The sequence below is a fragment of the Lygodium microphyllum genome, chromosome 12 (genome assembly GCF_053477565.2).
Source record: "Lygodium microphyllum isolate KBCC chromosome 12, Lygodium_microphyllum_v1.1.10, whole genome shotgun sequence".
NCBI lineage: Eukaryota > Viridiplantae > Streptophyta > Polypodiopsida > Schizaeales > Lygodiaceae > Lygodium > Lygodium microphyllum.
The window spans coordinates 45082969-45098190 of NC_141146.1; the positions used below are offsets into that span (position 1 = coordinate 45082969).

General features: G+C 43.0%; 1 protein-coding gene across 4 annotated transcripts in view; it reads left to right on the forward strand.

The window, feature by feature from the left end:
- The first annotated feature begins 13666 nt into the window (after window positions 1-13666).
- Window positions 13667-15222, forward strand: part of LOC148027703 (uncharacterized) — a 151840-nt gene continuing 150284 nt past the window's right edge. For all 4 annotated transcript variants that reach the window (XM_087689405.1, XM_087689406.1, XM_087689407.1 and 1 more), the window contains exon 1: window positions 13667-13938. The gene's annotated coding sequence lies outside the window, so the exon portion shown is untranslated. The remainder of the gene's footprint in view (window positions 13939-15222) is intronic.

Genomic DNA, 15222 nt, shown 5'->3' on the forward strand with positions numbered 1-15222 from the left:
TGGTGGAGAATATTTGCAACAAATATCAAAACCATGTGAGTTGGTAGAGAAAGGCCTTGGCTTGCCCTCAGGAGTTTACAAAACGTTTTTTGATAGATTTCATGTAGGAGATAACTATATGTGCATAGCCCATGCTCTTAGTCCATAGGATTGTTCCATGATGAAAAGTTTCAAGGAAACAAAAACTTGCAAACCAAAGAGAAGCTTGATATCTTACACCATATGTATGCATCATATTTTGAACAAACTAGAAGCACAATAGCTACTTATCAACTCTACATGAACCACTAGAAACTTTTTCTTGCATCTACATGATGATATGGCATGCAAATATGCATGTGCTTACCATCATCGACATGATAGACTACATCTAGAGCACATGTGCATTGCACAAAAATTTGGTTATATTTGAAAGATTTGACCATTTGAATAGATAGACATTAGAGAATATAATCATCATTTTTTTATGGAAAGACATTGACAAATTGATTTTCATTAGTTCTACTTTGTTGGCATTGGTTTCAAGATGTTGTCATAGAGCATAGTTTCATCTCGATGAACATGATTCTATTCTTATGGGTGATTGTATATGCATCTATAAACTCATTTTCATTGTTGTACATTTATATTGCTATATTGTTATACTACTTCAGCTTGTTTTTGGAAGTGCGCTTACCCATGAACCCCTTGTAAAAGTGTGCTTGTTTATTATATGGCACCTTCTTGCAAATTTGAAAACTACACAACACCCTTCAAAGTGGTTTCCCATAAGGGCAAAAAAAATACTAACCTTCAAAAGAAGGATCGTTACACTACATTTTGCCTCTATTACTCTTCCAAAGACAATAGGAATATTTAGAGGTTAAATGGGACTGCACCTCCTCCACTTGAGCCTTTGAGATATTAGCCTCCATCAAATCAACCCATTCATGCTTAACTTGATTACTAACCAAGTCACAAATATATTGATGAGTAGAGTGAACAACATCAGAAAGAATCTCATGTGGACCCAACAAAGATTTATAATAGTCAATGCACATTTGAATGATGGAGGCAAGTTCAATGACCATAATACCTTGCTTATCCAACAAACACACAATATTTCCTCGAGTGTATTTCTACTATAAACAAGTAAAGTTGACAATGATACGAAGACCATGAATGAGCCAACAAAGTTTGTGAATGCTGCAATTTAGCTCAAAAAGAAGGAGCATGCTAAATACCATACTGTTGGGACAAAGCATGTGTATTATCCCTAAAAATAGCCCATACTTTCATACCTCTCCAAATAGGACCCTTGAGGTAAAAGAAGCAATCAATTATTGAACACATTCCAAAAATTGATTTTGTAGCAAAAAAGATTAATTGAAATGTAGAGGCAAACAAGCAAGCAAAGCCTTAAAGGCATGAACCGACCTATGAGTCAAATCCAAAACTAAGGGATAGTGATATGACAAGACATGCTATCACTCCACCCACATATCAATCACTACATGAAGAAAAAAATTGCTCTGACAGATGTAGATCCTATCAAGTCTGGCCCAAGTGTTTAGATGCTCAAGAGAATAATAAGTATATCTAGACTATGAAGGATGCATCCAAGACTACATGTCTTGTTTCAAAGACACGGCTACTAGTGCATCCCGAGCCTGCCACTTAGGACCGTCCATGACCAAGTGAGGTGAAGTCGCCTGATCCGCAGATACACATGCATTAAAATCGCCCATAACAAAACCTTGACAAGCCATGAAAAGGAAATGCAAGTCATCCCAAAGTTGACAATGTTTCCAAGTAGTAAAAGGAGCATACATGCCCACTAGCCATAAAACCTCACCCTCATATATGATTCCCAGCATTAGAAATCTGCCGCAAGCATCCTAAGAAACCAAGGATGGTTCAAGGAAGATCTAATAGCCAACATAACTCCATATTTATGTGGAATCTAACTATTGTAAAACATTGTATAATCCTTGTATACATAAGAAGAATCTACCAAAGCATACTGCTTGTGCTCCACAACACAAAAAACATCCCAATTACTAGCTAAAACAATTTTCCACAACCGATACTGCTTAGTTCCCCAAGAAATGCCTTTAACATTCCATAAAGCAAGTTTCATGATCAACCACAAGAGAGAAAACTACTGAATCACCACTTTCCCTTTCCCTTTAACATCTGTAGCTTTAGCAGCCTAAAATCTCTCTCTCTCTTACTAAGGATCACATCTACAAAGTCTGCCCTTTGCAAACTAGCAAGTGAAGCACGAGAAGAGAAATTTTGTTGCTAAGAATGAAAAACATCCCAAGAGGCAAAAGTCTCCCATGTGTGTTAAAAGCGCAAAGCAAAATCAGAAGCACTTTTATCATCCACACCAACTATAGGTACATGCAAAGATTGAGGTTTTGTGTAAAATCCCCTACCTCTGCATTGAAAAGTCTGAGTAATAGGATGAGGAGATGGGTGAGCGAATGAGATTCCTATCTAGCATTACATCTAACCATAGTGACCCAAGAATCATCATGAGGAGGCAGATTATGACCAACTGAATGCGGTACATGCTCAATACCAACTTGGGAAACATCCTTATTTCCATCATCATGTCCTTGAATGGCAAGAGCCAGAAGAGCAACATCTTGTTGTTGAGTCAATGACTATTTGGGGATCATGTTCTACCACATCCATGTCAAAGTCCAAAGTGTTAAAAAACACGGATCTAGAGCATGGCAGGAGCTACGAAGGATGAAAGATGAAGACAAGACTCATGTTGACATAGACAAAGGGAGACCAACTGTTGCACAGGTGAATTAAGTTCCGAGATAGATTAGCTTGGACTCATAAAGACAATCTTGTGTAATGGACTGACACTGACAAGGCACTAAGTGAAAGTATAAAGCATCATGATATCATATTCATTCCATATCAAAGTGATAGTCAAGTACAATGCTTTATAGAAGTTGGGTTGTTCCACTCTCCTCACTATGCATATGGGATTTATGACATCTCTTCCTGGAGCATATATCATTTGTCTATTTCTCAACACCTCTTCTCAAATAATGAGTTCCTACACTTGCTGGCTTTTGCCCCCCCTTCATGATGACATGGCCCAGGAGACTAGCTCACACGCAACCTAGTCAAGTTAAAGCTCGAAACTTTACATCTTTGGCAAGGGTTTTTACAGAGCAAACCACTAAGGGAAAAAACACATGAAGGATATAATGAAAATTCTTTTAGGGCAATCTGTCAGAGTTGTTGATGGTAGCAGAAGCATCTTCTTCTTCTTCTTCATGAAAGGTGAGAAGGATCGAAGCTTGCACGCGAGCTATGGCGGGAGAGCAAGAGCAAGAAAGAGAGAGACAAGAAATGGGAACTCCAACAGTCACAATGTGTGACCGGGCCTTCCTTTATTCACACTGTCACTAAAAGAATAAAGAATAAAGTGACGTGACGGGCGCCCGCCACCTGCAGTGTGCCTTTACCCCCAACAACCTCCCACTTAAAAGCGAATCTGCCCTAGTGAGAGAGAAAAGAAAAAAGAAAAGACAGTACAAATGTACATAGGTACAAGGGATGAGGAAAGACAACATCTCATCCAACGCCCATCAACCTCCTGAGGAAGGCAAAGCGCTCAGTAGTGAGGCTCTTCATGAGTAGATTTGCAGGATTCTCGTCAGTGGTAGACAAAGCCGTACACTTCTGAACCCTGGACATCCAAGAGACAGCCCCTCCAGCATAGGTGAATACATAGCCAGAAGTGGACTTCCTACTATCTGCATGTCCTGCATAATCGGAGTCAGTGTACCCCACGACCCCTGTATCCTGGCTGCCATAGCAAATACACATATCTGATGTGCCCTTCAGGTACCTCATGATACCCTTCACAGCATCCCAATGTCTGCTGCCATGTGTAGCATGTGCAATATCTGGACGAGTGGCTATCATGGCATACATCAAACTGCCCACGGTTGAAGCATAAGGGATCATGGCCATCTCGGCCCTCTGCTCATCTGTCCACGGATAATCGGCCTGTGATACCTTCACATAAGAAGGTAATGGACAGCCAATAGGCTTTACGTCCTGCATGCGGAAGCGCTCAAGGACTTTATGAATGTACTCCCGCTGTGAGAGATACAAAAGCCCCTGATGCCTATCGCGCTTAATGCGCATCCCAAGTATATGTGAGACCTGTCCCAAATCCTTCATCTCAAAGCTCTTCTTCAGCTGAGATTTAAGAGCATCTAGCTCATCATGAGCTTTCCCTGCTATCAGCATATCATCAACATAGAGTACCAATATAAGCAAACTGCCATCACGGGCTTTCTTCGTGTAAAGACACGGATCCATAGCACTCCTGCTATAGCCCTGTGACTGCATAAAGGCATCAAACTTATGATACCATTCCCTAGGTTCCTGCTTCAAGCCATACAAGCTCTTCTTCAACTTGCACACTAGGTGCTCCCTGCCAGGTTCTGCAAAGCCCTTAGGCTGATCCATATAGATCTCATCATGCAAGTCCCCATGTAGAAAAGCCGTCATGACATCCATCTGATATAGATCTAAGTCAAGCTGTGCAACCAAAGCCAAGACTAAGCGCAGGGTGGCCATCTTAACCACAGGAGAGAAGATCTCATCAAAGTCCACACCATGTTCCTGCTTAAAACCCTTTGCTACCAATCTAGCCTTGTATGCCGGCTTGGGGTGTCCAGGGGTACTTTTCAGCTTGTACACCCACTTGCATGGCAAAGCCTTCTTGCCCTTAGGCAAGGCAACCAAATCCCAAGTCTCATTCTTATGCAGGGAGTCTATCTCAGACTGCATAGCCCTCTCCCAGGAGTGACTGTCACCCCTGCGCATAGCCTCATCATAAGTGAAAGGCTCTCCTGCATCTGTAACCAAAACATAATGCATAGAGGGCTGAAATCTGTCAGGTGGACGTCTGTCTCTAGTAGACCGTCTCACCGCAGGCTCTGCTGCCTGTCCAACACCCTAGCCCTGTGGAGGAACTGCTGCAAGCTGTACTACTGGCTGTGCTGGAGCTCTAGGCTCCTCCTGAAAGATCACTCTGCGGATCTCAACCACCTTCTCAGGCTGCCTGTGCATCTTGTCTTCATGGAAGACGACATCATGGCTGCGTACTATTTTCCGCGCCTGCGGATCCCATAGGCGATAGCCCATCTCTCCTAACTCACCATAGCCAAGGAATATGCATTTAATGCTCTTTGGATCCAATTTACTCCTCTTGTCCTTGGGCACATGGCAGAATGCCTCACATCCAAAGACACGGAGATGCGCATAAGAGGGTGGCTTACCAGCCCAAACTTCCTCTGCAACTTGGAAATCCAATCCACTAGAAGGCGATCGGTTTATGACATGCACTGCCGTACTAACTGCCTCAACCCAAAAACTCTGGGGTAGGCCTGCATGGCTAAGCATAGAGCGCACACGCTCCTGAATAGTCCTGTTCATGCGCTCAGCCAAACCATTCTGGGGTGGGGTGTAAGGGGCGGTCAACTAACGCTTAATACCGCTGTCATCACAAAACTGCTCAAAAGCACGTGAGACATATTCTCCCCCATTGTCAGTCCTAAGGCATTTCAGCCTATACCCAATCTGGTTCTCAACAAGCCATCTCTGAAAAACTGCTAAGACATCGGACTTCTGCTTTATGGGATAAGCCCACACTTTCCTAGAAAAATCATCAATGAAGGTAACGAAGTACTTCGCGCCACCCATAGACATGCAAGGCATAGGCCCACAAACATCGGAATGCACCAATGCCAAGGGCTCACTCATGCATGGCCTACCCGATTTCTTATGCGTAGACCTATTCTGCTTACCATAAAGACAATGATCACATGAGTCAAAACGTGCATAATCCAAAGGCGGAAGATACTGCAAACCAGATAACATTTTCATTCCCTTTAAAGACATATGCCCCAAATGGGCATGCCAAAGTGATACATGTGGGATAGAGCCCACTGCCAAAACATGGTCTACAGAAGACCCAGATACAACAAGAGGATAGAGACTGCCAGCCTTGGTGCCTCTAGCAAGCACAAGTCTGCCTTTGGTGATCTTCCAGGCAGAATCCCCAAAATAGACATGAAACCCTGCATCATCCAACTGTCTTGCAGACATAAGACTGCGCGTAAGCGCAGGTACATGACGTACATCCCTTAGCGAAAAGGAATTGCCAGTGGAAAAATGCAACTGAATATCTCCATAGCCCACAATATCAAGAGACCTGTCATCTCCAAGTTTGACTGATCCAGATACAGTACGGTAAGAGTGAAACCACTCATGGTAAGGCGTCACATGGAAGGACGCACCTGAATCCAATAACCAGCACTGTGCATACATACTAGGTGTCTCAGTCAAGTGTGAAGCATCAGAAGAACTAGCTGCAAGTATAAACTCATCACCACCATCGGACTCCTCAGTCTGCGTGACATTAATTTCCTCAATCTTGACGCTGGACTTTGTAGGTACTATGCTATGATCAAAGGACTTCTCCTGCACTTTATCTTTCCCCTTATCCTTGCGCTTCTCATTGCGCAACTCATGACATTGTGGTCTAATATGGCCCTTTTTTCCCACAATGATGACAAGTGATATTTGCATTGCGCCCACGCGACTTACTACGCGACTTGCCACCACGAGATTTAGACCGACCCTTCTGCGAGTCATGGCCTCGGCCATTACCACGGTCATACCTGTCATTCCTGCCTCTAACTGTCAAAGCATGACTACCACGAGAGGCATCCAAGTTTTTGCGATTCACCTCTTCCTGAAGAAGAGCACTCTCAACATCTGCCAATTTTAGAGTAGCACTAGAGGCACATAGGGCAGTGCGAAATACATCCCATGACTCATTCAGAGTCCCAAGCAAGAAAAGAGGAGTTACTTCCTCTCCAAAGGTGATATCTTGCGAAGTCAGGTTCTTCAGTATAGCATGGAACTGGCTTAAGTGAGCAGACATAGTCGCATTATCCTTCATGCGCAGATCCATAAGCTGCTTCAACCAGTACATCTGACTTGCCGGACTTTTCTTATCATAAAGATTTTTTATCTTATTCCATAGATCCCATGCACTCTGTGCTTCCTCAAATACATTATTATGTACCTGTTCAGTGAGAGACAATACAATCGTGGACTTGCATAGCTCATCAAGTTCAAGCCAGTCGTCATTGTCCATAGTTTCAGGCTGCTCCCCACTCAACCGAAGTGGCTTAATCTGAGATTTTTGCACCAAGACTTGCCAAATTTGACTCTTCCAGTAAGAGTAGTTGGTACCATCCAACTTTGTAATGTTAAAGATGGCACTATCATGCGAAGATGACGCCATGATGCAAGCTGGAAATGCCCAAACAGTCCAAAAACTTCTTGCTGTTTTACTGCAGAAACTGCCCAAAAATGACCAAAACAGGGTCCAAAGGGCGAGCAAAGTGTGCCAAAAGTTGCTGCCCACTTAGTACTAGGTGCGGTATACCAAATCAGGATATTTCAGCATGAAAAGTACACCTCAGTCCACCGATAATTGCTTGCTGTAATAAATTGCAGGTATGCAATCTAGAGAGCAAACTGTCCCAAAATCGGATCCGATGTCAAGCAAACAATGCTAGGTCCAAAGCCGGCATGAAATGGACATAAGCAAGGCCAATGACAGTGAAAAGAACATGAGCTCAACACCAAAGCATGTCAAAATAACATCTGCCAGTGAAAGGCACACCCCTAGACACTCTAGGCAAAGTGTTCCTGTAACTGCCAAAACCTGACACAAATAGGTGTCTGCTCAAAGAGAAAGATCCAAATATGAGACTCAGCTCATAAGCATCATGTGAACCAAGAGTACATCAATGCATATCCATAAAGATCGGAGTATGATCCCAAAGTCTCAATGCATATGTAGCTGCTTAAGACATAAACTGCTCCAAATACATGTAAGTGCTCCAATAGCATGCAACTGTCAAAGGTCAAGCAAGCATGTAAAATGCTCCCACTGGCACAAAAGGCGTACAAAGCGAGCTCAGAAGCTCAAATAACCCAAGAGAAAGCACCAGTGATAAGTGACCCTGTCAATGCATCAAGCGCATCCAAGAGAGCATGACATACATGAAGCACCGGTCGTATTAACCATGAAGCAATACATAAGCCCAAATAAGCTCTCGGTCAACTCAATGACATCCAAATAGCAACCAAGATCAGTGATCAAGTAAGCCGGGAATGCTCAAATACATCCAAATCCAAGCTCCAAATGTCGGTATAGCATACACGAACCAAATAGCATATGTCACGAACCAAAGCATGTAATGCAAAAGCCTAACTGTCCAGCAGAGACATGAGGCATAGGCAGTCCAGGAGCATGCCAAGTCGGTCCAAATGCCAGTGAAGACGGAGCTAATGCGAAGCTCAAAAGCATCCCATAATCTCATACATATGCTCCAAGCCGTCCCCAAATGTCAGAGACATCATGCCAAAGCTCAAAGCATACATCTAGTATCGGTAGGTAAGTGCCAAAGCCTGTAAAGTACCTTCAGCCCACTGTTATTCCAGCATGCATTTACTGTTCTAAATAGTAGATTTCAGCCCCGAATTCAAGCCAAAATCATGGTCAAACCAAATGCATACATCCCTAATACATCCGGGTAGGAAGTAGACCGCATACAGGCATCAAATAGCACAACCAGAATGGAGTATAAGCAACAAATGCTAATGCCAATGGTGCTGCCCTGTTTTCAGCCTGTTATGACAGCTTATGACAGTCCCAAATCTAAAGAAATCAGCCCCAAATGATCAAGACAAATGCCCAAAGCTTGAATGACATCAAACATGAAGTCTATAGCCCTCTTGATCAAGGTAGAGAGCAAGAAGCAATGGCCAAGTATGGAGCTGAAGTAGATGAGTGCTCACAGCCTGGAAAAAAATGATGCAATCTACCCTGTTGGTGCTGAACTTGCTACTGCTCCACATGGGCTGAAAAGGGGGTAATGGGGGGCTCAAGAAGGGCCTATCAAAGGCCTATGACAAGCCTCTTTGAGCCTTGATAGGTGTAAGGCACAATATGAGGGGAATAAGCTTCAAGGGTTTGAAGCCATGGCTGCCCTTGCTGTTTGCAACCTGTAGACTGAAATAAAACCCTGAAAGAATGATCAAATACCTCAGTATCAATGCCTTGAAGGTGCCTCAATAGGCTGGGAAGGTGCTCGGGAAGCCGGGGAGTGACGGGAGCTCGGGGAGATCGGATATGGCTGCCGGGATGGAGATCCAATGCGTGAAGCGAGTCGATGCGAAGGTCGGGAAGCACCGAGTCGAGGTCGAGCAAGAGAATGCCGATGCTTTGATACCAGTTGAAAGGTGAGAAGGATCGAAGCTTGCACACGAGCTATGGCGGGAGAGCAAGAGCAAGAAAGAGAGAGACAAGAAATGGGAACTCCAACAGTCACAATGTGTGACCGGGCCTTCCTTTATTCAAACTGTCACTAAAAGAATAAAGAATAAAGTGACGTGACGGGCGCCCGCCACCTGCAGTGTGCAGTGGCGGGTACTGTCAGTGTAGTAATACACGAGGCGGCACGGCGGAGGCACCTTTACCCCCAACACTTCATTCATGAATTGGTTATGGTGGTGATCATTCTGCATTTGCTGTGCTCTTTTCTTGTGGAAACATTCACTAGCTATATGCCCAGTCTTACCACAATAATGACATGCCATTCGATTTTTGTTGTCGATGTTGAATCCTTGACCTCTTCCTTTGGGTCTAGTAGCTCCTTTGGTGTATAAGAGATTTTCCCTAGATGATGGGATACCATCTTTTGCATTCTTGTTCTTATATTTGTTCTCTTCATCAAGAAGAGAATGCCCAATATCTTTAAGCGAGAGACTTGGAACATTACTTAGGGTAGACACAAGATTCTCATATGGATCCTTATTTACACTTGCAAGCAGTATGACTATTGCTTCATCTTCATCGGTATTCTTGTTAAGAGTTGCAAGCTGCGTTTTTAGGCTCTTGTACTTGTTAATGTGTATGGTCATGGAAGCATTGTCTTTTATATCCAATTTGTAAAACTGCATGAGTAAATTTACCTTTGAATTCTTTGCTTGGGTACCAAATATCCTGTCAAGTTCCTCCCAAGGAGTTCTGGCATCTCTAATGCCAGAGATATGATGTAGCACATCATCACTTAGTCCCCAGGCAATGATGCCTAGTGCCTTGTTATTCATCTTCTTCCATTGTTTGGTTTTTGGTGGAGCTACTACAAGGATCCCACTTTTTGAATCTTATTTCTCATCATCTGCATCACCTTCATCATCTTCAAAGAGATCCTAAAGGTTTTTCCTCATGAGGTGGTATGTGGTCTTTTGCTTCCAGGCTTGAAAGCCTTCTCAATTGAACTTTGCTATTTGTTCGAGCTTTGCCATTTTTGATCAGTAGCCAATCAGTGAACAAAAGAGTTGTAGTTCAATGTGTCAAGAGACACACGAAGATCAATGTCAAATTGACACTAGTTGAGTATCAATGGGGGATACTATCCTTTAAGCTTAGTGTTCGATGTAGGTGCTCAAGGTCTTCAAATCTTCCAAGGTCTCCTCTCCTTGGGTGAATCTTGATGTGGACTTTAGTGCTTGTAGATCAATGATTAAAACCATTGTTGATAGCTTCAATGAGAATAACTGATGATAAATGTCAAGCGTTTAAGGTTTTGATTATGGAATCTTTAGGGTTTTTGACATACCTGATTGGTTTTTTTATCACAGCAACCTGTAGAGGCAACCAATTGGTGAGTCCTTTGATGGGAAGTAAGCTCATTACCCCACCTTTGATTGCCCTATGTTCGTAGGGGGGAATCTTGGCATGTGCACGCAACAGTAGTAGTACAACCAAAGGAGATGCAGTTCCAAATAACGATGGTGAATTTCTGCAATGTCAGCTCTTGCAACGTGCAATGTTGACATTTGACATGATGAGGAGGAGTGTTTGAAGCTGGGGAACAACTCTCTTGAAGAGGGAAAGTGAGATAGGCTCTAATTGAGGAGATCCAAGAGCTCAACTAGAGGTGAGTGCAGGTTGGCTATGGCAGACAATGTCAAGCTGAAGGTGAAGTTGGAAATGGAGTCATGAGCCGAATGTGAACTGAACAAAGATTACTAGAGGTGAAGAGAGACTAGGAGAGAAGTGTATGGAGCTATGCCATGCTCAGTTAAGCTTTGATACCATGTTAAAAAACACGGATCTAAAGCATGGCAGGAGCTATGGAGGATGAAAGTTGAAGAAAAGACTCATGTTGACATAGACAAAGAGAGACCAATTATTGCACAAGTGAATTAGGTTCCAAGATAGATTAGCTTGGACTCGTAATGACAATATTTTATAATAGATTGACATTGACAAGGCATTAAGTGAAAGTACAAAGCATCATGATATTGTATTCATTCTATATCAAAGTGATAGTCAAGTACAATGCTTTATAGAAGTTGGGTTGTTCCGCTCTCCTCATTGTGCAAATGGGATTCATGACATCTCTTCCTGGAGCATACATCATTTGTCTATTTCTCAACACAAAGAACATTGCAATACCTAAGGGCTTTTATCACATTTGGAAATAAAATGCCCCAATTGGACACATCGAAAGTAGTGTCCAACAAATGTGCCCCATTTGAGCTCAAAAACCAATGCATGTAACCTAGGGACCTCAAAACAAATTTTGGTTGGTCGAGGTTTCCTTGTGTCCCAAAGCATACAAGCCCTGTTCCTATTGCGAGAGGTCAAATGGGGCTCCATCAACACCTCATCAAGGGTTCTCAAAACCAAAGGAAGAAGTCTCCAAAGATGTGCAAGAAAATTAACCACCTCCACCCAACTTGGGCATGCCTACTTAAGCACCTCTTGAAACTTAGCCATAGGCCTCCACGGGAGCATATGTACTAGCTGACTGTCTATGAACAAAGGAATATGTTACATAATGCAATCATCACATCTAGAGTACGAAAAAAGACCTAAAAAAACCCCCCTCGGTCCATCGTAAATCTCTTCCACAAGAGGGGCATGCACTTGCCCTCAAATATCATCATGACATGCATCAACACTCATAAGCATGGAATGCAGCCAAGCATGAATCCTTGAAATCAAAGGAGTCCTACTTGTAAAATAAAGGATGCCTTCCTTCTCATGAAAGACAATGATCCGTTGTGAAACTAGGTTAGTTCCATTGATTTACCCTCATTGGCATGAACATAATCCGACATAAGATTGTTGGCAATGGCAAGCATAAATTGGAAAGACACATCAACCTGTGAGCAAGAAACATGGACATCTTGCTGAGGCAAATCCGGTGTACACAAAATCGGTTCATCAACCGTCATCTTATGACATTTTCCCATCTCATTCCCATTCTACAAAATCTCTCTCTCTCTTTCTTTCTTTCTCTCTATCTCTTTTCTGTTCCTGTGTGCATGGCAGGAGGTACATGTAAAAACCTCTGTTTTGTGTGTGCTGTAGGAGCCTTGAAGGCATGCGCAAATAGTACGCACAATAATTCAGAATCACTGATTTCAGGTACAGTGTGTTGGCCCTCAATTCCGAAGGACCTCACACACACACACACACACACACACACTCTCTCTCTCTCTCTCTCTCTCTCTCTCTCTCTCTCTCTCCCTCCCTCCCTCCCTCCCTCCCTCCCTCCCTCCCTCCCTCCCTCCCTCCCTCTCTCTCTCTCTCTCTCTCTCTCTCTCTCTCTCTCTCTCTCTCTCTCTCTCTCTCTCTCTCTCTCTCTTAGGGTGCGATGCTCAAGGCAAGATGCTACTAGTCAAAGTAGGGCGACGCAGGTAGGTAGGTCGCATGCCAGGAGGCACGACAGGCCAATAGGGTATACATAGATAGGGACCAGGTAGGCAGGGCTCGATGCTAAGGGTAGGACTCGATGTTGAGGGCAGGGAAAAACTGACCCTGTGTTGGTTTGAGGGGAGATCTCAAGTAGTGCACAGGGTAGGTAAATACGCCACTAGTTTAGGGAGATCCATGTCCGCCATCTCTCTGCATCTCTGCCATCATGATCTTCTAGTCTCTCTCTCTCTCAGTTTTAACCTGTAGACAATGCGTGACTTCATCATGCATTGTTATGGTTCATAGCCTAGACACTGAAAGCTAAACTATGAAGTTTGAACTTTAAAGAGAAGACATCTCTCTCTCTCTCTCTCTGTGCAATGTGTTGTGCAACTAGCCTGCATTGTTAAAGATGAAGCCTATCTCTCTCTCTCTAAGTTGAAGCCTAAAATTTTGAAATTGGAATGGCACAAGGTATCTAGTATGATTTATCTAAAAGTTGTTTTCAAGATGCTTGTAATTTTAATACTTTTCTCATAATTTGTTAAAATGTGTTTAAAATTAGGGTAACCTATGATTCAGGTCCAAGGTTTGAATTACACAAATCATACTTTCGGATGCATTTGCGTTTGATGTTTGATTCACGTATGAAAAAATTACATCGAGATATCTACTATGTGCTTGAGAAAGATCAAAGAATTTGCAACTTCGTGGTGCTTTAATAATCTCGAATCCCCTCCACTCATCGATCAAGCTGACTAAGACAATGAGCATAACTTTGCGTGTGTCATGGCCCCACGGACCACCATCATGATACATATCAAGCCTAGGGGAATGCACTATTGCTGTCAGAGCGAGCATGAACTAGTGTACTCCCAAACACATTCGTCTTTCATCGCACGTAACAATTAAATATGAGCACCATCGTAGACAATGGCCGAGGCACACGCTAGAAGGCGAGGAAGAAGCAGGCCAAGCTTCCAGCTTCTCTAAGAGACTTCTCCGACCCGTCGCTGTAGACGTACTTGTGGAAGGAGGACAGCTGTAACGCGTTCCTGTCTGCGATCATTGGACCGTCAACTAATTCTGGCAACCATTGCTCTCGTTTTCTCAAGGTAAGCTCTGTGTTTCCTTCAATTTTGTCCCTTCTGCAGTATCTTTGTGATTCCGGAAGGAGTCTTCAAATGTTCAACCTAGCTCTACTACAAGGCTGTTTGCCTGCATCATTGCAAGCCTTGCTTGCTAGCGCACGATCAAGCCAGTGCAGACATTCACCCGAGAGAACGATGACTGAAACAGAGCTCCAGAAATCTCTTCGGAGTGACGTTCTCTGTGTTGAAGCTTCTAAAATAACGTACTCGATCAGTCTTCATTACCTAGAATGATAAAAGGATTTCTGCCCTCCCTCTAGTATATTATTTTATTCTTCATAAGGAAGGCAATACCTCTGAATTTTCTTTCCACAGAAGAAGAGGGCCTGACCTCTAAAGGCGGTAATCCCAACAAGTGTATGCTAAGACTTTCTTAGAAATCCAGATTTTCTTTGTCCAGAATGTGTGGGCTTTAAATGAGAATGCTCAAGCAGGGAGCACTTCTCATCTTGAAGGCTTGACATTTGGGAATGGAACTGCTGTTAAAGCTGCTACACATGTTCATTGTTGAAAGCAGCTCAAAGGATAAGTCTATAGCATCCTAAGGCCTGGTGGACACACAGGGCATGCTTACTGTGTAGTGTGGCCGTGGATGTGAGTTGGGTTAAACTCAACCATGGACCAGGGTAGGTACATTATTAAAAGACTTTTTATGAAGAAAGCAAGATGTAAAAGACAGCAGAAATGCTAACAAGGCATAATGCAAGGAAGCCACTTCCTGCCACAAAGAATGACATTGCAGTTTTGTTTTCTTTTTGGTTCCATGAACAAAACTTCTAGTAAATAGGATATAGGGACTTTGGAACCAAAAAATTACACTAGGGTTCCATGTGGGGGAATGAGAAAAAAGTACATCATGGCCCAAGTTTCTAGAAAATTATGTGTTGTTCTTGTAAAACCTTAGAGCTATGTTGTTTGCAGTTTAGATTATTTGACTTCGCTCAAAATCATGTGAATAACTTGGACCCAATTACCCTTGAAAGCCCATGTATAACTAGGCTTTAATATATACTAAGTTGTATTGCTTGGTACTCCCGCACAGTATGAATTGAGTGTGTAGGCTGAATGAAGGAGATTTGAGTTAGTGTGGGAAGCATCTCGTAATTCTCCCAACATGCATCTAGAATGTTGTAACTTGTATGCTTCCATTAAACTAGAGGCTTAGTAGAGGCATTGGTTTAACCAAGGTACAACTTGCCAAGCAAGAAACATGTTGTAAAAAAGTGGAGCTCTAGCCTCTACCTCCAT